This window comes from Oncorhynchus masou, chromosome 31 (genome assembly GCF_036934945.1).
Source record: "Oncorhynchus masou masou isolate Uvic2021 chromosome 31, UVic_Omas_1.1, whole genome shotgun sequence".
In the NCBI taxonomy this organism is placed as follows: domain Eukaryota; kingdom Metazoa; phylum Chordata; class Actinopteri; order Salmoniformes; family Salmonidae; genus Oncorhynchus; species Oncorhynchus masou.
This window is the reverse complement of record NC_088242.1, coordinates 8,192,836-8,215,425: the sequence shown is the minus strand read 5'-3', so window position 1 is coordinate 8,215,425 and position 22,590 is coordinate 8,192,836.

Here is a 22,590-nt window from a genome sequence, read left to right as displayed (position 1 = left end):
AGCATCCTATTCGGTCAGCATCCTATTCGGTCAGCATCCTATTCAGTCAACAGCATCCTATTCAGTCAGCATCCTCCTATTCAGTCAACAGCATCCTCCTATTCGTCAACAGCATCCTATTCGGCCAGCATCCTATTCGGTCAGCATCCTATTCAGTCAACTAGCCTTCATTGTCAACATCCTATTCAGTCAACTAGCCTTCATTGTCAACATCCTATTCAGTCAACTAGCCTTCATTGTCAACATCCTATTCAGTCAACTAGCCTTCATTGTCAGCATCCTATTCAGTCAACTAGCCTTCATTGTCAACATCCTATTCAGTCAACTAGCCTTCATTGTCAGCATCCTATTCAGTCAACTAGCCTTCATTGTCAGCATCCTATTCAGTCAACTAGCCTTCATTGTCAGCGTCCTTTTCAGTCAACTAGCCTTCATTGTCAACATCCTATTCAGTCAACTAGCCTTCATTGTCAGCATCCTTTTCAGTCAACTAGCCTTCATTGTCAGCATCCTATTCAGTCAACTAGCCTTCATTGTCAGCATCCTATTCAGTCAACTAGCCTTCATTGTCAACATCCTATTCAGTCAACTAGCCTTCATTGTCAGCATCCTTTTCAGTCAACTAGCCTTCATTGTCAGCATCCTATTCAGTCAACTAGCCTTCATTGTCAGCATCCTTTTCAGTCAACATCCTATTCAGTCAACATCCTATTCAGTCAACTAGACTTCATTCATACCTCTTTATTCAGCTCCAAAAGCAGCGTGGCAGAATGAGCACTAATCTCCAAACAGCTGACTGTTGGCGCCTCCCGTACGGCACCCTATTCCCTCAACGGGCCCGTATGGATGTCTAGGGCCCGTATGGATGTCTAGGGCCCGTATGGATGTCTAGGGGCCCGTATGGCTGTCTAGGGGCCCGTGGATGTGTCTAGGGGCCCGTATGGATGTCTAGGGTCTAGGGGCCCGTATGGATGTCTAGGGCGTATGGATGTCTAGGGGCCCGTATGGATGTCTAGGGCCCGTATGGATGTCTAGGGCCCGTATGGCCTAGGGCCCGTATGGATGTCTAGGGGCCCGGGGCCCGTATGGATGGATGTCTAGGGCCCGTATGGATGTCTAGGGCCCGTATGGATGTCTAGGGCCCGTATGGATGTCTAGGGGCCCGTATGGATGTCTAGGGCCCGTATGGATGTCTAGGGCCCGTATGGATGTCTAGGGCCCGTATGGATGTCTAGGGGCCCGTATGGATGTCTAGGGGCCCGTATGGATGTCTAGGGGCCCGTATGGATGTCTAGGGGCCCGTATGGATGTCTATGGATGTCTAGGGTATGGATGTCTAGGGGCCGTATGGATGTCTAGGGGCCCGTATGCATGTCTAGGGGCCCGTATGGATGTCTAGGGGCCCGTATGGATGTCTAGGGGCCCGTATGGATGTCTAGGGCCCGGTATGGCTGTCTAGGGGCCCGTATGGATGTCTAGGGGCCCGTATGGATGTCTAGGGGCCCGTATGGATGTCTAGGGGCCCGTATGGATGTCTAGGGCCCGTATGGATGTCTAGGGCCCGTATGGATGTCTAATGTGGTGCAGGTGAGAGTCATGGATTAGTTTCAGTCAGTCGTCCTGATGAGCCCTGCTGACAACAGCAGCATGGTTAAAAACCTGTCAAATAAAGTTGTTTATTTCGCTGAGCGACGACGTTATTGGTCACTTTCTGGATTTCTTCGCCGTCTCCAGTTTGTTCTATCCCACAGGATTGTATTTTCAGTAGGATAGTAAAATACACCAGACGTAACTTGTAATATTGGTAGTAACAATTCTCGATGTCACTGATCATTGGTTTTAAAAATACTTACTACTTACTACTTGAAGTACTACTTACAGTGCCTTGAGAAAGTATTTGGCCCCCTTGAACTTTGCGACCTTTTGCCACATTTCAGGCTTCAAACATAAAGATATAAAACTGTATTTTTTTGTGAAGAATCAACAACAAGTGGGACACAATCATGAAGTGGAACGACATTTATTGGATATTTCAAATTTTTTAACTGAAAAATTGGGCGTGCAAAATTATTCAGTCCCTTTACTTTCAGTGCAGCAAACTCTCTCCAGAAGTTCAGTGAGGATCTCTGAATGATCCAATGTTGACCTAAATGACTAATGATGATAAATACAATCCACCTGTGTGTAATCAAGTCTCCGTATAAATGCACATGCACTGTGATAGTCTCAGAGGTCCATTAAAAGCGCAGAGAGCATCATGAAGAACAAGGAACACACCAGGCAGGTCCGAAATACTGTTGTGAAGAAGTTTAAAGCCGGATTTGGATACAAAAAGATTTCCCAAGCTTTAAACATCCCAAGGAGCATTGTGCAAGCGATAAAATTGAAATGGAAGGAGTATCAGACCACTCCAAATCTACCAAGACCTGGCCGTCCCTCTAAACTTTCAGCTCATACAAGGAGAAGACTGATCAGAGATGCAGCCAAGAGGCCCATGATCACTCTGGATGAACTGCAGAGATCTACAGCTGAGGTGGGAGACTCTGTCCATAGGACAACAATCAGTCGTATATTGCACAAATCTGGCCTTTATGGAAGAGTGGCAAGAAGAAAGCCATTTCTTAAAGATATCCATAAAAAGTGTTGTTTAAAGTTTGCCACAAGCCACCTGGGAGACACACCAAACATGTGGAAGAAGGTGCTCTGGTCAGATGAAACCAAAATTGAACTTTTTGGCAACAATGCAAAACGTTATGTTTGGCGTAAAAGCAACACAGCTCATCAACCACAACACACCATCCCCACTGTCAAACATGGTGGTGGCAGCGTCATGGCTTGGGCCTGATTTTCTTCATCAGGGACAGGGAAGATGGTTAAAATTGATGGGAAGATGGATGGACCATTCTGGAAGAAAACCTGATGGAGTCTGCAAAAGACCTGAGACTGGGATGGAGATTTGTCTTCCAACAAGACAATGATCCAAAACATAAAGCAAAATCTACAATGGAATGGTTCAAAAATAAACATATCCAGGTGTTAGAATGGCCAAGTCAAAGTCCAGACCTGAATCCAATCGAGAATCTGTGGAAAGAACTGAAAACTGCTGTTCACAAATGCTCTCCATCCAACCTCACTGAGCTCGAGCTGTTTTGCAAGGTGGAATGGGAAAAAATGTCAGTCTCTCGATGTGTAAAACTGATAGAGACATACCCCAAGCGACTTACAGCTGTAATCGCAGCAAAAGGTGGCGCTACAAAGTATTAACTTAAGGGGGCTGAATAATTTTGCACGCCCAATTTCTCAGTTTTTGATTTGTTAAAAAAGGTCAGAATACTTCCGCAAGGCACTGTAAGACATTTTTTTTTTTGGGGGGGGGGGGTCTGTACTTTATTATTTTATATATTTTTGCAACTTTTACTCCACAACATTACTGCTTTTTAAATGTATTTTATGTATTTATTTGTATTTTTTGAACATTTTACTCCCATACATTTTCCCTGATACTCAAAAGTACATTTTACGTGTTATCATCCCTACTGCCTCTGCACTGATGGACTCACTGAACAGAAATATTGGTTTTGGAAATGATGTCTGAGTGTTGGAGTGTGCCCCTGCCTATCCATAAATAAATACATTGTGCCATTTGGCTTCATAAAAGGAATGTGATGCGTACAGCATTTACTTTGAACTTTTACTCAAGTATGACAATAGAGTACTTTTTTTGTTTGTATTTAAGTATGTTTAAAACTAAGTACTTTTACTCAAGTAGTATTTTACTGGGTGACTTTCACTTGAATCATGTTTTGATTTTAAGGCATCTTTTACTCAAGTATGACAATTCAGTAGATTCACCCACCACTGATCGTGATAGTCTACACTTTTCAAGGGGGAGAGTTTGTTCTGCGAGCCGACAACACTCGGCACAGTGCCCTTCACTCCCATTTGCCACATTAAGGAGTGGAAAGTAGCTTGATGGCTGTCACCCAGGCCTGATATTGGGTACACTAAAGCACATTTTAATGTAATCATTTTCACCAAACGTACGGCATTCACGTCCGTAAAAAAAAAAAATTAATTACGGATTCTGAACACAAGTCAAAAGAGCTCATCAGGACGACAGACGAAACCGAATCTGTTCTCCACTTGACTCTCGCTGCATGACAAACCTTTTTTCATAAACCTGTCTATTTCTACAATTTCTCTTCTTAAAATCTGCTTTTTTTCATATCAGAGGAGGCTGGTGTGATGAGCTATAGGAGGATGGGCTCATTGTAATGGGATAATATGTTTGTTTGATACCGCTCCATTTCTTCCTATAGCTCCTCTCACCAGCCACCTCTGCTTTTTTGAACCACACTGCTAACCTTTTTTTTTAGATAAAGATTATTTATGGGCTGAGCGTAATTGAAATATCTAAACATTCTTTTAACTCCAAAGCAATGGCATGTGGCGCAGAAACCACCATTGCATTTTTCTATGATCAAGACTCCTGCTGGTAACTCTAGACTGGTTAGGACAGAAAGCACTAACTCCAGCTGGTAACTCTAGACTGGTTAGGACAGAAACCACTAACTCCAGCTGGTAACTCTAGACTGGTTAGGACAGAAACCACTAACTCCAGCTGGTAACTCTAGACTGGTTAGGACAGAAACCACTAACTCAGCTGGTAACTCTAGACTGGTTAGGACATAAACCACTAACTCCAGCTGGTAACTCTAGACTGGTTAGGACAGAAACCACTAACTCCAGCTGGTAACTCTAGACTGGTTAGGACAGAAACCACTAACTCCAGCTGGTAACTCTAGACTGGTTAGGACAGAAACCACTAACTCCAGCTGGTAACTCTAGACTGGTTAGGACAGAAACCACTAACTCCAGCTGGTAACTCTAGACTGGTTAGGACAGAAACCACTAACTCCAGCTGGTAACTCTAGACTGGTTAGGACATAAACCACTAACTCCAGCTGGTAACTCTAGACTGGTTAGGACAGAAACCACTAACTCCAGCTGGTAACTCTAGACTGGTTAGGACAGAAACCACTAACTCCAGCTGGTAACTCTAGACTGGTTAGGACAGCTCATGAGGTGAACTAAATATCTGTCGACTCGTGACTTAAGAGACTTCGTGCATAGCTTTTATTTTTAACCATAAGTGTAGGAGTAAGATGTCTCTATACTCAGCACCTAGGATCAATTTTCAACAGCGAGATGCTTTGTGGAGACACCCTGATGCCGTTCAGTCAGAATAATGCTTACCCATCCAAACATGATCCGTCTGCATTGACCTCTTTCAATGCTGGTGCTGTTTAATCGTTGACAGAATATAAACGTTGCAACCAAAAATCCCTGACTGCCTTGTCCTCTTGTCCAGGACAATCCTAATGTCGTACATAGTTATTTCCTTTGACTGTACAAACCAATGATCCAAGATGGCGTAGCAGTAAGACGTGTCGTGTCCCTTGTCCCGTGTATATTTAGTCTTTTTTCGTTTTTACATATTTTTTCTTCGCATATCTTTTAAAACATTTCGCTAAACCTCAGCTTCCAAATACTCTCCTTCAATCCGCCTCACCCAATGTAGCTATTGTTCTTTTTTCCTAAAGTATTTAGTATTTATATTTACTTCGGAACCGGAACCCCTCAACTGAAGCTAGCCAGCTAACTACCAGCTATGCTAGCGGTCTTCAGCTAACCGGTCATCAGCTAACCTTTAGCACGAAAAGCTCACGCGACTCTAACCAGAGCATAACGGACCTATTATTATTATTATTTATTTTTTTACCCCCGGATTCCCGCCGCAAACGGAACATCTGGATCTTCACAACTAGTTATTTAGCTAAACCGCAACCCCGGACGATTACTGCTGGCTAGCGCTTCCACCCACTTAGCCTGAAGCTAGCCCCGCCAGAGCACCTGTGCTACCTCCGTAGGATACTCCTGGGCTACAATACCTACCACCGTAGCATACTCCTGGGCTACAATTACCCGGACCCACGACCGGTCTATCGATGTCACCGCATGAAGAGGAATAAACAGACTCACCCCATCGCGACGTCCCCCAAAGGCTAACTCTCTAGCCCTTGCTATCCCCTGGCTTGCTATTTCGGCCAGCTAACTGCTACCTTGTTTAGCCCCGGCCTACTAACTGTTAGCTTGTTAGCACAGGCCTGCTAACCCGTCTGAATCGCCTCGTCCCAAACACTCACTGGACCCATATTTACTCTTTATCTCTTTCTGATTTTTAATTTGTTTATACCTTCCGGTAACCTGCCTCACCCAATGTGATACGGAATCGCTATTATTGTTAATTTTTAGAACACATTCAAGAACCTCCAGAAGCTAACTAGCTACAAGCTATTTAGTCATTGTTAGTTTTTTTAACCTGGATAACACTCACTAATTCAGCTTCCCTGCCCCCTGGACACTGATCACCTGGCTACATAGCTGATGCACGCTGGACTGTCCATTAATCACTGTACCTCATTCTGCTTGTTTATGTTTTATCTGTCGGCCCCGTTGCCTAGTCAACGCCATTTTACCTGCTGTTGTTGTGCTAGCTGATTAGCTGTTGTTGTCTCACCTACTGTTTAAGCTAGCTTTCCCAATTCAACACCTGTGATTACTGTATGCCTCGCTGTATGTCTCTCTCAAATGTCAATATGCCTTGTATACTGTTGTTCAGGTTAGTTATCATTGTTTTAGTTCACAATGGAGCGCCTAGTTCCACTCTTCATACCCCTGATACCTCCTTTGTCCCACCTCCCACACATGCGGTGACCTCACCCATTACAACTAGCATGTCCAGAGATACAACCTCTCTCATCATCACCCAGTGCCTGGGCTTACCTCCGCTGTACCCGCACCCCACCATACCCCTGTCTGCGCATTATGCCCTGAATATATTCTACCATGCCCAGAAACCTGCTCCTCTTATTCTCTGTCCCCAATGCTCTAGGCGACCAGTTTTGATAGCCTTTAGCCGCACCCTCATACTACTCCTTCTCTGTTCCGGGGTTGATGTGGAGGTAAACCCAGGCCCTGCATGTCCCCAGGCACCCTCATTTGTTGACTTCTGTGATCGAAAAAGTCTTGGTTTCATGCATGTCAACATCAGAAGCCTCCTCCCTAAGTTTGTTTTACTCACCGCTTTAGCACACTCTGCTAACCCTGATGTCCTTGCCGTGTCTGAGTCCTGGCTCAGGAAGGCCACCAAAAATTCAGAGATTTCCATACCCAACTATAACATCTCCCGTCAAGATAGAACTGCCAAAGGGGGAGGAGTTGCAGTCTACTGCAGAGATAGCCTGCAAAGTAATGTCATACTTTCCAGGTCCATACCCAAACAGTTCGAACTACTAATTCTGAAAATTACTCTCTCCAGAAATAAGTCGCTCACTGTTGCCGCCTGCTACCGACCCCCCTCAGCTCCCAGCTGTGCCCTGGACACCATCTGTGAATTGATTGCCCCCCATCTAGCTTCAGAGTTTGTTCTGTTAGGTGACCTAAACTGGGATATGCTTAACACCCCGGCAGTCCTACAATCTAAGCTAGATGCCCTCAATCTCACACAAATCATCAAGGAACCCACCAGGTACAACCCTAACTCTATAAGCAAGGGCACCCTCATAGACGTCATCCTGACCAACTGGCCCTCCAAATACACCTCCGCTGTCTTCAATCAGGATCTCAGCGACCACTGCCTCATTGCCTGTATCCGCTACGGAGCCGCAGTCAAACGACCACCCCTCATCACTGTCAAACGCTCCCTAAAACACTTATGTGAGCAGGCCTTTCTAATCGACCTGGCCCGGGTACCCTGGAAGGACATTGACCTCATCCCGTCAGTTGAGGATGCCTGGTCATTCTTTAAGAGTAACTTCCTCACCATTTTAGATAAGCATGCTCCGTTCAAAAAATGCAGAACTAAGAACAGATATAGCCCTTGGTTCACTCCAGACCTGACTGCCCTCGACCAGCACAAAAACATCCTGTGGTGGACTGCAATAGCATCGAACAGTCCCCGCGATATGCAACTGTTCAGGGAAGTCCGGAACCAATACATGCAGTCAGTCAGGAAAGCTAAGGCCAGCTTCTTCAGGCAGAAGTTTGCATCCTGTAGCTCCAACTCCAAAAAGTTCTGGGACACTGTGAAGTCCATGGAGAACAAGAGCACCTCCTCCCAGCTGCCCACTGCACTGAGGCTAGGGAACACGGTCACTACCGACAAATCCATGATTATTGAAAACTTCAACAATCATTTCTCAACGGCTGGCCATGCCTTCTGCCTGGCTACTCCAACCTCGACCAACAGCTCCGGCCCCCCCGCAGCTCCTCGCCCAAGCCTCTCCAGGTTCTCCTTTACCCAAATCCAGATAGCAGATGTTCTGAAAGAGCTGCAAAACCTGGATCCGTATAAATCAGCTGGGCTTGACAATCTGGACCCTCTATTTCTGAAACTATCCGCCGCCATTGTCGCAACCCCTATTACCAGCCTGTTCAACCTCTCTTTCATATCGTCTGAGATCCCCAAGGATTGGAAAGCTGCCGCAGTCATCCCCCTCTTCAAAGGGGGAGACACCCTGGACCCAAACTGTTACAGACCTATATCCATTCTGCCTTGCCTATCTAAGGTCTTCGAAAGCCAAGTCAACAAACAGGTCACTGACCATCTCGAATCCCACCGTACCTTCTCCGCTATGCAATCTGGTTTCCGAGCTGGTCACAGGTGCACCTCAGCCACACTCAAGGTACTAAACGACATCATAACCGCCATCGATAAAAGACAGTACTGTGCAGCCGTCTTCATCGACATTGCCAAGGCTTTCGACTCTGTCAATCACCATATTCTTATCGGCAGACTCAGTAGCCTCGGTTTTTCGGATGACTGCCTTGCCTGGTTCACCACTTACTTTGCAGACAGAGTTCAGTGTGTCAAATCGGAGGGCATGCTGTCCGGTCCTCTGGCAGTCTCTATGGGGGTGCCACAGGGTTCAATTCTCGGGCCGACTCTTTACTCTGTATATATCAATGATGTTGCTCTTGCTGCGGGCGATTCCCTGATCCACCTCTACGCAGACGACACCATTCTATATACTTTCGGCCCGTCCTTGGACACTGTGCTATCTAACCTCCAAACGAGCTTCAATGCCATACAACACTCCTTCCGTGGCCTCCAACTGCTCTTAAATGCTAGTAAAACCAAATGCATGCTTTTCAACCGATCACTGCCTGCACCCGCTTGCCCGACTAGCATCACCACACTGGACGGTTCCGACCTTGAATATGTGGACACCTATAAGTACCTAGGTGTCTGGCTAGACTGCAAACTCTCCTTCCAGACCCATATCAAACATCTCCAATCGAAAATCAAATCAAGAGTCGGCTTTCTATTCCGTAACAAAGCCTCCTTCACTTACGCTGCCAAGCTTACCCTAGTAAAACTGACTATCCTACCGATCCTCGACTTTGGCGATGTCATCTACAAAATTGCTTCCAACACTCTTCTCAGCAAACTGGATGCAGTTTATCACAGTGCCATCCGTTTTGTCACTAAAGCACCTTATACTACCCACCACTGCGACTTGTATGCTCTAGTCGGCTGGCCCTCGCTACATATTCGTCGCAAGACCCACTGGCTCCAGGTCGTCTACAAGGCCATGCTAGGTAAAGCTCCGCCTTATCTCAGTTCACTGGTCACGATGGCAACACCCATCCGTAGCACGCGCTCCAGCAGGTGTATCTCACTGATCATCCCTAAAGCCAACAGCTATCTGAGCAGCTAACCGATCGCTACAGCTGTACATAATCTATTGGTAAATAGCCCACCCATTTTCACCTACCTCATCCCCACAGGTTTTATGTATTTACTTTTCTGCTCTTTTGCACACCAATATCTCTACCTGTACATGATCATTTATCAATCCAGTGTTAATCTGCAATATTGTAATTATTCGCCTACCTCCTCATGCCTTTTGCACACATTGTATATAGACTCCCCTTTTTTTCTACTGTGTTATTGACTTGTTAATTGTTTACTCCATGTGTAACTCTGTGTTGTCTGTTCACACTGCTATGCTTTATCTTGGCCAGGTCGCAGTTGTAAATGAGAACTAAAATGAGAAAATAAAAAAAAGTTGGAGAGGTGGTTGAGAGGGGGATGAGGTGGTTGAGAAGGGGAAGAGGTGGTTGAGAGGAGGAAGAGGTGGTTGAGAGGAGGAAGAGGTGGTTGAGAGGAGGAGGAGGTGGTTGAGAGGGGAAAGAGGTGGTTGAGAGGAGGAAGAGGTGGTTGAGAGGAGGAAGAGGTGGTTGAGAGGAGGAGGAGGTGGTTGAGAGGAGGAGGAGTGGTTGAAAGGAGGAAGAGGTGGTTGAAAGGAGGAAGAGGTGGTTGAAGGGAGGAAGAGGTGGTTGAGAGGAGGAAGAGGTGGTTGAGAGGAGGAGGAGGTGGTTGAGAGGAGGAAGATGTGGTTGAGAGGAGGAAGAGGTGGTTGAGCGGGGAAAGAGGTGGTTGAGAAGAGGAGTAGGTGGTTGAGAGGGGGAGGAGGTGGTTGAGAGGAGGAAGATGTGGTTGAGAGGGGGGTTGAGAGGAGGAAGAGGTGGTTGAGAGGGGGCAGAGGTGGTTGAGAGGAAGAAGATGTGGTTGAGAGGGGGAGAGGTGGTTGAGAGGGGGAGGAGGTGGTTGAGAGGGGGAAGAGGTGGTTGAGAGGAGGAGGAGGTGGTTGAGAGGAGGAGGAGGTGGTTGAGAGGAGGAGGAGGTGGTTGAGAGGAGGAATAGGTGGTTGAGAGGAGGAGGAGGTGGTTGAGAGGAGGAGAGGTGGTTGAGAGGAGGAAGAGGTGGTTGAGAGGGGAAAGAGGTGGTTGAGAAGAGGAGTAGGTGGTTGAGAGGGGGAGGAGGTGGTTGAGAGGAGGAAGATGTGGTTGAGAGGGGGGTTGAGAGGAGGAAGAGGTGGTTGAGAGGGGGCAGAGGTGGTTGAGAGGAAGAAGATGTGGTTGAGAGGGGGAGGAGGTGGTTGAGAGGGGGGGTGGTTGAGAGGGGGAGGAGGTGGTTGAGAGGGCGAGGAGGTGGTTGAGAGGGGGAAGATGTGGTTGAGAGGGGGCAGAGGTGGTTGAGAGGAGGAGGAGGTGGTTGAGAGGGGGAGAGGTGGTTGAGAGGAGGAAGAGGTGGTTGAGAGGAGGAGGAGGTGGTGGTGTTTGAGGGGAGGAGGAGGTGGTGGGGGTGGTTTATAGGAGGAGGAGGAGGAGGTGGGGGTGGTTGAGAGGAGGAGGAGGTGGGGGTGGTTGAGAGGAGGAGGAGGTGGGGGTGGTTGAGAGGAGGAGGAGGAGGAGGTGGGGGTGGTTGAGAGGAGGAGGAGGAGGAGGTGGGGTTGGTTTAGAGGAGGAGGAGGAGGTGGGGGTGGTTGAGAGGAGGAGGAGGTGGTGGTGGTTGAGAGGAGGAGGAGGTGGGGGTGGTTGAGAGGAGGAGGTGGTTGTTGAGAGGAGGAGGAGGTGGTTTATAGGAGGAGGTGGGGGTGGTTGAGAGGAGGAGGAGGAGGTGGTGGTGGTTGAGAGGAGGAGGAGGTGGTTGAGGGGCTCACATATGATATTCTGTGGTTTCAGTAGGTTCCCTGTCATCTTAACATTGTCATATTTTTAAGGTGGTAATTGTGAAGTCAGAATCTACTTAAAAAATGAGGCAATGTAGTTTCATCTTGGATTTACTTTATGGAATAATTATAATTATTGTAATTATTATTAAATAATTGTATTTGATAGAATTAAGAGAACAGTGTTAGGCTAGTAGCCTATTCATGCACTTGTTTTAATTTCCTTTGAGTTGAAACAAATGTCTTAATGTCGTTTCATGTAAATAGAATCTGATCAATATATTGGGGGGATTCTGTTATCTGTACAACAGTGCCCCCATGTGGCTTGAAATGGAACCTCATGGTCACATGACACTGTATCGGACAGTGCACGATAAACAGAATATTTACGCTTCCCTCTCTCTCCTGCAGGTGGCAAGAGCAGCGTTTTCTTTACCAGGATTCAACGTAACAACGTTAGAAACTCAAATCTGCAAAAGATTACAATACGAGAAAACGGCATCTCCTTTTCATAGTTATGATAAATATACTTTTTAAAGTGCCATTCATTTGTATTATTATGACTAAGGCATAGGGAGTGTATTGTTGTCTAGGAAATATTCTCAGGCATATATTAAACCATATGTCATATAAACATCAAATGACACTTTTATTAGTCTGTTCGAGATAACATAATGGAACTATGTAATCTGGCCTCTACACAGAGTAATTCAACAGCCTCTTGTTAAATATTGTCATATTGAACCTGAAATGAGGCAATTAAATGACCCTGTTAGATGACTGAATGAAGTCCTTTTCTTCAATAAGATCCCCAGATAAATATTCAACAGCTTCCTGTGTGAACTTCACATACAACCTGTTCACCATTAGTTTATCATGACACCTGCGTCTGTCCAATCCAACAACAACTTCACATACAACCTGTTCACCATTAGTTTATCATGACACCTGCGTCTGTCCAATCCAACAATAACTTCACATACAACCTGTTCACCATTAGTTTATCATGACACCTGCGTCTGTCCAATCCAACAATAATGAATAGTTTAGTTTCTCATCTTGACGCTGATGATAATGACTCCTTTCAGAGCTTGTTTTTGCTCACAGCAATTAAGTTCAATCAGCGCTCCGCTCATCCCTCGTTCGGGTTTTCTTTTTGTCCTCTGTGCTAAATGCAGATTCGCTGCGTCACAATGGAAACCAGAACCAGAGTTGCCTGCTCAGGGGCCTGAAGACGTGGATGTTGATTAAGGCAGCCCCCCCCCACACCTCTCTGATTCAGAGAGGGTTGTGTTAAATGCGAAAGACATTTCATTTGAATGCATTCAGTTGTACAACTGACTAAGTATCCCCCTTTCCCTTTCCTCACCCGGGACCAGAGTAGCCTGCACACTCTCTCTCTCTCTCTCTCTATCCCTCTCTATCCCTCTCTCTCTCTCCCTCTCTCCCTCTCTATCCCTCTCTCTCTCTCTCTCTCTCTCTCTCTCTCTCTCTCTCTCCTCTCTCTCTCTCTCTCTCTCTCTCTCTCTCTCTCTCTCTCTATCCCTCTCTCCCTCTCTATCCCTCTCTCTCTCTCTATCCCTCTCTCTCTCTCTCCCTCTCTCTCTCTCTCCCTCCCTCTCTATCCCTCTCTCTCTCTCTCTCTCTCTCTCTCTCTCTATCCCTCTCTCTCCCTCTCTATCCCTCTCTCTCTCTCTCCCTCCCTCTCTCTCTCCCTCTCTATCCCTCCCCCTCTTTCTCTCTCTCTATCCCTCTCTATCCCTCCCTCTCCCTCTCTCTCCTCTCTTTCTATCTCTCTCCCTCTCTATCCCTCTCTATCCCTCTCCTCTCTATCCCTCTCTCCCCCCTCTCTCTCTATCTCTCTTTCTCTCTATCCCTCTATCTCTATCTCTCTCTCTCTCTATCCCTCTATCCCTCCCCTATCTCTCTCTCCCCTCTCTCTCTATCTCTCTCTCTCTCTCTCCCTCTATCTCTCTCTTCTCTATCCTCTCTCTCTCTATCCCTCTCTCTCTCTCTCCCTCTCTCTCTCCTCCCCCTCTCTCTCTCTCTATCCCTCTCTCTCTCTCTCTCTCTCTCTCTCTCTCTATCCCTCTCTCTCTCTCTCTCCCTCTCTCTCTCCCCCCCCTCTCTCTTTCTCACTCTATCCCTCCCTCCCTCCCTCCGTCCCTCAGTCTCAATTCCTCCCCTTTCTATCCCCCTCCTTCCATCTCTGTTGCTCTACCCCGCTTCCTTGTCTCTTTTTCTGACAAAAGCAGGGTTGTGAGTGTTGGAAGCTCCCAATGGATCCACCTGGTGTGTCAGGCAGGGAAGAGAGCAAACGACTGTGTGTGTGTGTGTCTGCGTGTTGCATGTCTGTGTGTGCCAGGTTCCATGTGCTATCCATCCTGACACTTCACTGACTGCACTCGTGTACACACACTACAACCCCTCTACACACACTACAACCCCCTCTACACACACTACAACCCCCTCTACACACACTACAACCACCTCTACACACACTACAACCCCTCTACACACACTACAACCCCCTCTACACACTACAACCCCCTCTACACACACTACAACCCCTCTACACACACTACAACCCCTCTACACACACTACAACCCCCTCTACACACACTACAACCCCCTCTACACACACTACAACCCCTCTACACACACACTACAACCCCTCTACACACACTACAACCCCTCTACACACACTACAACCCCTCTACACACACTACAACCCCTCTACACACACTACAACCCCCTCTACACACACACTACAACCCCTCTACACACACTACAACCCCCCTCTACACACACACTACAACCCCTCTACACACACTACAACCCCCTCTACACACACACTACAACCCCTCTACACACACTACAACCCCCTCTACACACACACTACAACCCCTCTACACACACTACAACCCCCTCTACACACACACTACAACCCCTCTACACACACTACAACCCCCTCTACACACACACTACAACCCCCCTCTACACACGCTACAACCCCCCTCTACACACACTACAACCCCCTCTACACACACACTACAACCCCTCTACACACGCTACAACCCCCTCTACACACACACTACAACCCCTCTACACACGCTACAACCCCCTCTACACACACTACAACCCCCCTACAACCCCCACCTCTACACACACTACAACCCCCTCTACACACACACTACAACCCCTCTACACACACACTACAACCCCTCTACACAACACTACAACCCCCTCTACACACACACTACAACCACCTCTACACACACACTACAACCCCTCTACACACACTACAACCACCTCTACACACACACTACAACCCTCTCTACAACCCCACCTCTACACACACACACTACAACCCCCTCTACACACACACTACAACCCCTCTACACACACTACAACCCCTCTACACACACTACAACCCCCTCTACACACACACTACAACCCCTCTACACACACTACAACCCCCTCTACACACACACACTACAACCCCTCTACACACACACTACAACCCCCTCTACACACACACTACAACCACCTCTACACACACACTACAACCCTCTCTACACACACTACAACCACCTCTACACACACACTACAACCCCTCTACACACACTACAACCCCCTCTACACACCCCTCTACACTACACCCCCTCTACACACACTACAACCCCCTCTACACACACACTACAACCCCCTCTACACACACACTACAACCCCTCTACACACACACTACAACCACCTCTACACACACACACTACAACCCCCTCTACACACACACTACAACCCCTCTACACACACACTACAACCCCTCACACACACACACTACCCCCCTCTACACAACACTACAACCCCCTCTACACACACTACAACCCCCTCTACACACCCCCCCTCTACACACACTACAACCCCTCTACACACACTACAACCCCTCTACACACACACACTACAACCCCCTCTACACACACTACAACCCCCTACACACACTACACACACTACAACCCCCTCTACACACACACTACAACCCCCTCTACACACACACTACAACCCCCTCTACACACACAACCCCTACAACCCCCTACACAAACTACAACCCCATCACACACACTACAACCCCTCTACACACACACTACAACCCCTCTACACACACACTACAACCCCCTCTACACACACTACAACCCCTCTACACACACACTACAACCCCCTCTACACACACACAACCACCTACACACACACACTACAACCCCTCTACACACACACTACAACCCCCTCTACACACACACTACAACCCCCCTACACACACACTACAACCCCCCTCTACACACACTACAACCCCCTCTACACACACTACAACCCCCTCTACACACACACTACAACCCCCTCTACACACACTACAACCCCTCTACACACACTACAACCCCTCTACACACACACTACAACCCCTCTACACACACTACAACCCCCTCTACACACACACTACAACCCCTCTACACACACACTACAACCCCCTCTACACACACACTACAACCACCTCTACACACACACTACAACCCGCTCTACACACACTACAACCCCTCTACACACACACTACAACCCCTCTACACACACACTACAACCCTCTCTACACACACTACAACCACCTCTACACACACTACAACCCCCTCTACACACACACTACAACCACCTCTACACACACACTACAACCCTCTCTACACACACTACAACCACCTCTACACACACACTACAACCCCCTCTACACACACTACAACCCCCTCTACACACACTACAACCCCTTCCACACACTACAACCCCCTCTTTTGTGTTACAATGGTACACACACACACTACAACCCCCAGTCTACACACACATACAACCACCTTACACACACACTACAACCCTGCTCTACACACACTACAGGGACCCCCTCACACACACTACAACCCCCTGTACACACACAAGATACAACCCCTCTACATCAGGTACAACCCCCTGGACACACACACTACAACCCTAGTTTACACACACTACAAGGTTCAGGTGAAGATGGACCCCCTCTACACACAGGGGGAAGATGGACACACTCACTGTCCAACCCCCTCACACACAGACTGGACAGGGACCCTGCTGTCCTAGCATCAGAGTAAGATGGACAGGGACTCTGCTGTCCTAGCTTCACAAGATGGACAACCCCTCTGCACACACTACAACCCCCTCAGGGGACACATGGACAACCCCCTGTACACACACTTCAACCCCCCTCTACACACACACTACAACCCCCCTAGCTTCACAAGACACTACAACCCCTGTTCTACACACAGACTACAACCCCCTCTACACACACAAGCTACAACACTTCTGTGTGACACTCTACAACCCCCTCTACACACACTACAACCCCCTCTCACACACACTACAACCCCTCTACACACAACTACAACCCCCTCTACACAGGCTACAACCCCCTTCTTTGCACACTACAACCCCTCTACACACCACTGGAGTTGTCACAACCTGAACCCCTCTACACACTACAACCCCTCTACACACACTACAACCCCATCACACACTACAACCCCCTCTGCACACACACTACAACCCCCTCTCACACTGCGCTGTCTTGTCGAGACTACAACCCCTCTACACACACAGATGTGTTTTACAACACTACAACCCCTTGACCCCAACCCCCCTCCACACACACTTATCAGACCCCGTCTACACACACTATGATGGAGCCCCTTGGTGTGTAGACAGAAGAGGAACCAGCTCTAGACACTGAGCCCTGGGGGACCCCAGTCTACACACACACTACAACCCCGAGAAGGTGGACACATCATGTTTCACTACAACCACACATAGATAAGAGGATTGAGAACAGAGGAACTAGTCAACCCCCTCTGCACACACTACAACCCCCTCTACACAGAAGAGCAGTCTGTGACAACCCCTCTACAAGCCTGACTGGTTTGGGTCACACACTACAACCCCTCTACACACACACTACAACCCCTTGGTCACACACACTACAACCCCTTACACAAACTGTTCTGGAAACAAACTACAACCCCCTCTACACACACTACAACCCCTGGTTTGGGTCTACACACACACAGACACAACCCCCTCTACACAAACACTACAAACCCCTCTACACACACACTACAACCCCCTTACACACACACTACAACCCCCTCTCACACACACTACAACCCCCACTACACACACACTCAACCCCTCTATGAGGCAAGTGGGGAACTGGGAACCCCTCTCCACAATGGTCTGCAACCCCCTGGACACACACTACAACCCCTCTACACACAACTCAACCCCCTTGATCTGTAACACACTACAACCACCTCTACACACACTACAACCCCTCTACACCAATCAGCTGAATGCATGAGGGTGGATGTCCCTCTACAACATTCTTTTCAAACTGGTTGACAAGTCGTTACACAGGAAACCCCTTGCTTGGACACAAGATTACAACCCCTCTACACACACAACAACCCCTCTACACACACACTACAACCCCCTTACACACACACTACAACCTCCTCTACACACACTACAACCCCCATTTCTACACACTGCTACAACCCCTGTTCTGTACACACAACAACCCCTCTCACACACACGCTACAACCCCTACACACACTACAACCCCCCTCTACACACTACAACCCCCTCTACACACACTACAACCACCTCTACACACACACACTACAACCCCCTCTACACACACAGGCAACCCCTCTACACAATATGATAGAGGAGAGCTACAACCCCCCTACACATCTGGTACTACCACCCCTTAGACAAAAGAACCCCCTCTGCAACAAAGACAACCCCCTCTACACACACTACAACCCCCTTACACAACTACAACCCCTCTAAACACATCACTACAACCCCTGCCTTGTGAGTACAACCCCCTCTGGGACACACTACAACCCCTCTGACACACACTACAACCCCCTCTACATCACACTACAACCCCGTCTACACACACACTCAACCCCTCTGACACACACACACTACAACCCCCTTGTACACACACATACAACCCCTCCACAAACTACAACCCCATCTACACACACTACAACCCCCTCTACACACACACTACAACCCCTCTAACAACACTACAACCCCACCTCTACACACACTACAACCCCCTCTACACACACACTACAACCCCCCTCTACACACACACTACAACCACCTCTACACACACACACTACAACCCCTGACACACACACTACAACCCCCTCTACACACACACTACAACCCCCCTTAACACACAAAACCCCTCTACACAAACTACAACCCCCTGGGTCACACACTACAACCCCCCTCTACACACACTACAACCCCTCTACACACACACTACAACCCCCTCTACACACACTGTGTCCACCTCTACACACACACTACAACCCCTTTGTGTGTGTGTGTACAACCACCTCTACACACACACTACAACCCCCCTCTGTGTCACACTACAAACACCTCTACACACACACTACAACCCCCCTCTACACACACACTACAACCACCTCTACACACACACACTACAACCCGCTCTACACACACTACAACCCCCTCTACACACACACTACAACCACCTCTACACACACACTACAACCCTCTCTACACACACTACAACCCCCTCTACACACACACTACAACCACCTCTACACACACACTACAACCACCTCTACACACACACTACAACCCTCTCTACACACACTACAACCACCTCTACACACACACTACAACCCCCCTCTACACACACCAACCCCTCTAACCACAACAACCCCTGTCTACACACACTACAACCCCCCCCCCCCCCCCCGGACACACTACAACCCCCTCTACACACACACTACAACCCCAACAACACACTAAATCACCTCTACACACACACTACAACCCTGGCTCTACACACACTACAACCCCCTCTCACACACACTACAACCCCCTCTACACACACACTACAACCCCTCTTTTGGCACACGCTACAACCCCTCTACACACACCCTACAACCCCTCTACACACACTACAACCCCCATCTACACACACATTACAACCCCCTTACACACACACTACAACCACCTCTACACACACACACTACAACCCCCTCTACACACACTACAACCCCTCTACACACACACTACAACCCCCCTGTACACACACACTACCACCCCTGTACACAAACTACAACCCCCTCTGCACACACTACAACCCTCTACACACACTACAACCCCTGTACACACACTACAACCCCTCTACACACACACTACAACCCCCTAGTACACACACTACAACCCCCTGTACACACACACTACAACCCCCCTGTACACACACTACAACCCCTCTACACACACTACAACCCCCTCTACACACACACTACAACCCCCCTAGTACACACACACACTACAACCCCTCTATAGTAGTGCTGTACACACACTACAACCCCTCTACACAAACTACAACCCCCTGTACACACACTACAACCCCCTGTACACACACTACAACCCCTCTACACACACTACAACCCCCTCTACACACACTACAACCCCCTCTACACACACACTGTACAACCCCCTCTACACACACACTACAACCCCTCTACACACACACTACAACCCCCTACACACACACTACAACCCCTCTACACACACACTACAACCCCCTCTACACACACACTACAACCCCCTCTACACACACTACAACCCCCTCTACACACACTACAACCCCCTCTACACACACACTACAACCACCTCTACACACACACACTACAACCCCCTCTACACACACACTACAACCCCCTCTACACACACACACTACCACCCCCTCTACACAAACTACAACCCCTCTGCACACACTACAACCCCCCTCTACACACACTACAACCCCCCTCTACACACACTACAACCCCTCTACACACACACTACAACCCCCCCTCTACACACACTACAACCCCCTCTACACACACTACAACCCCCTCTACACACACACTACAACCCCTCTACACAAACTACAACCCCCTGTACACACACTACAACCCCTCTGCACACACTACAACCCCTCTACACACACACTACAACCCCCTCTACACACACTACAACCCCCTCTACACAAACAATACAAACCCCTCTACACACACACTACAACCCCCTCTACACACACACTACAACCCCCTCTACACACACACTACAACCCCCTCTACACACACACTACAACCCCCTAGTACACACACACTACAACCCCCTACACACAAACTACAACCCCTCTACACAAACTACAACCCCCTCTGCACACACTACAACCCCTCTACACACACTACAACCCCCTCTACACACACTACAACCCCTCTACACACACACTACAACCCCCTGTACACACACTACAACCCCCCTACACACACTACAACCCCTCTACACACACACTACAACCCCCTCTACTCACACACACTACAACCCGCTCTACACACACACTACAACCCCTCTACACACACACTACAACCCCTCTACACAAACTACAACCCCCTCTACACACACTACAACCCCCCTCTACACACACTACAACCCCTCTACACACACACTACAACCCCTCTACACACACACTACAACCCCCTCTACACACACTACAACCTCCTCTACACACACACTACAACCCCCTCTACACACACACTACAACCCCTCTACACACACACTACAACCACCTCTACACACACACTACAACCCCCCTCTACACACACACTACAACCCCCTCTACACACACACTACAACCCCTCTACACACAAACTACAACCCCCTCTACACAAACTACAACCCCCTCTGCACACACTACAACCCCCTCTACACACACACTACAACCCCCTCTACACACACTACAACCCCCTCTACACACACACTACAACCCCCTCTACACACATTACAACCCCTCTACACACACTACAACCCCCTCTACACACACACTACAACCCCCTCTACACACACACACTACAACTGTGGAGCTCTACACACACACTACAACCCCTCTACACAAACTACAACCCCCCTACACACACTACAACCCCCTCTACACACACTACAACCCCCTCTACACACACACTACAACCCCTCTGTATGGACACTACAACCCCTCTACACACACTACAACCCCCTCTACACACACACTACAACCCCTCTACACACACACTACAACCCCCTCTACACACACTACAACCCCTCTACACACACACTACAACCCCTCTACACACACACTACAACCCCCTCTACACACACTACAACCCCCTGTACACACACTACAACCCCCTCTACACACACACTACAACCCCTCTACACACACACTACAACCCCTGCTACACACACACTACAACCCCCTACACACACTACAACCCCCTCTACACACACTACAACCCCCTCTACACACACACTACAACCCCCCTGCTACACACACTACAACCCCTCTACACACACACTACAACCCCCTCTACACACACTACAACCCCTCTACACACACATACAACCCCCTACACACACTACAACCCCCTCTACACACGTGTACACACACTACAACCCCTGCTACACACACACTACAACCCCTACACACACACTACAACCCCTCTACACACACTACAACCCCCCTGATACACACACACTACAACCCCTCTATGGGGGGGTGTACACACACACTGTATGGACAACCCCTCTACACACACTACAACCCCCCTCTACACACACTACAACCCCCTAGTACACACACACTACAACCCCCTCTACACACACACTACAACCCCATCTACACACACTACAACCCCCTCTACACACACACTACAACCCCCTCTACACACACACTACAACCCCCTCTACACACACACTACAACCCCCTCTACACACACTACAACCCCCTCTACACACACACTACAACTCCCTCTACACACGTGTACACACACTGACTCCACGTCTTATCATCAGGTGAATGATA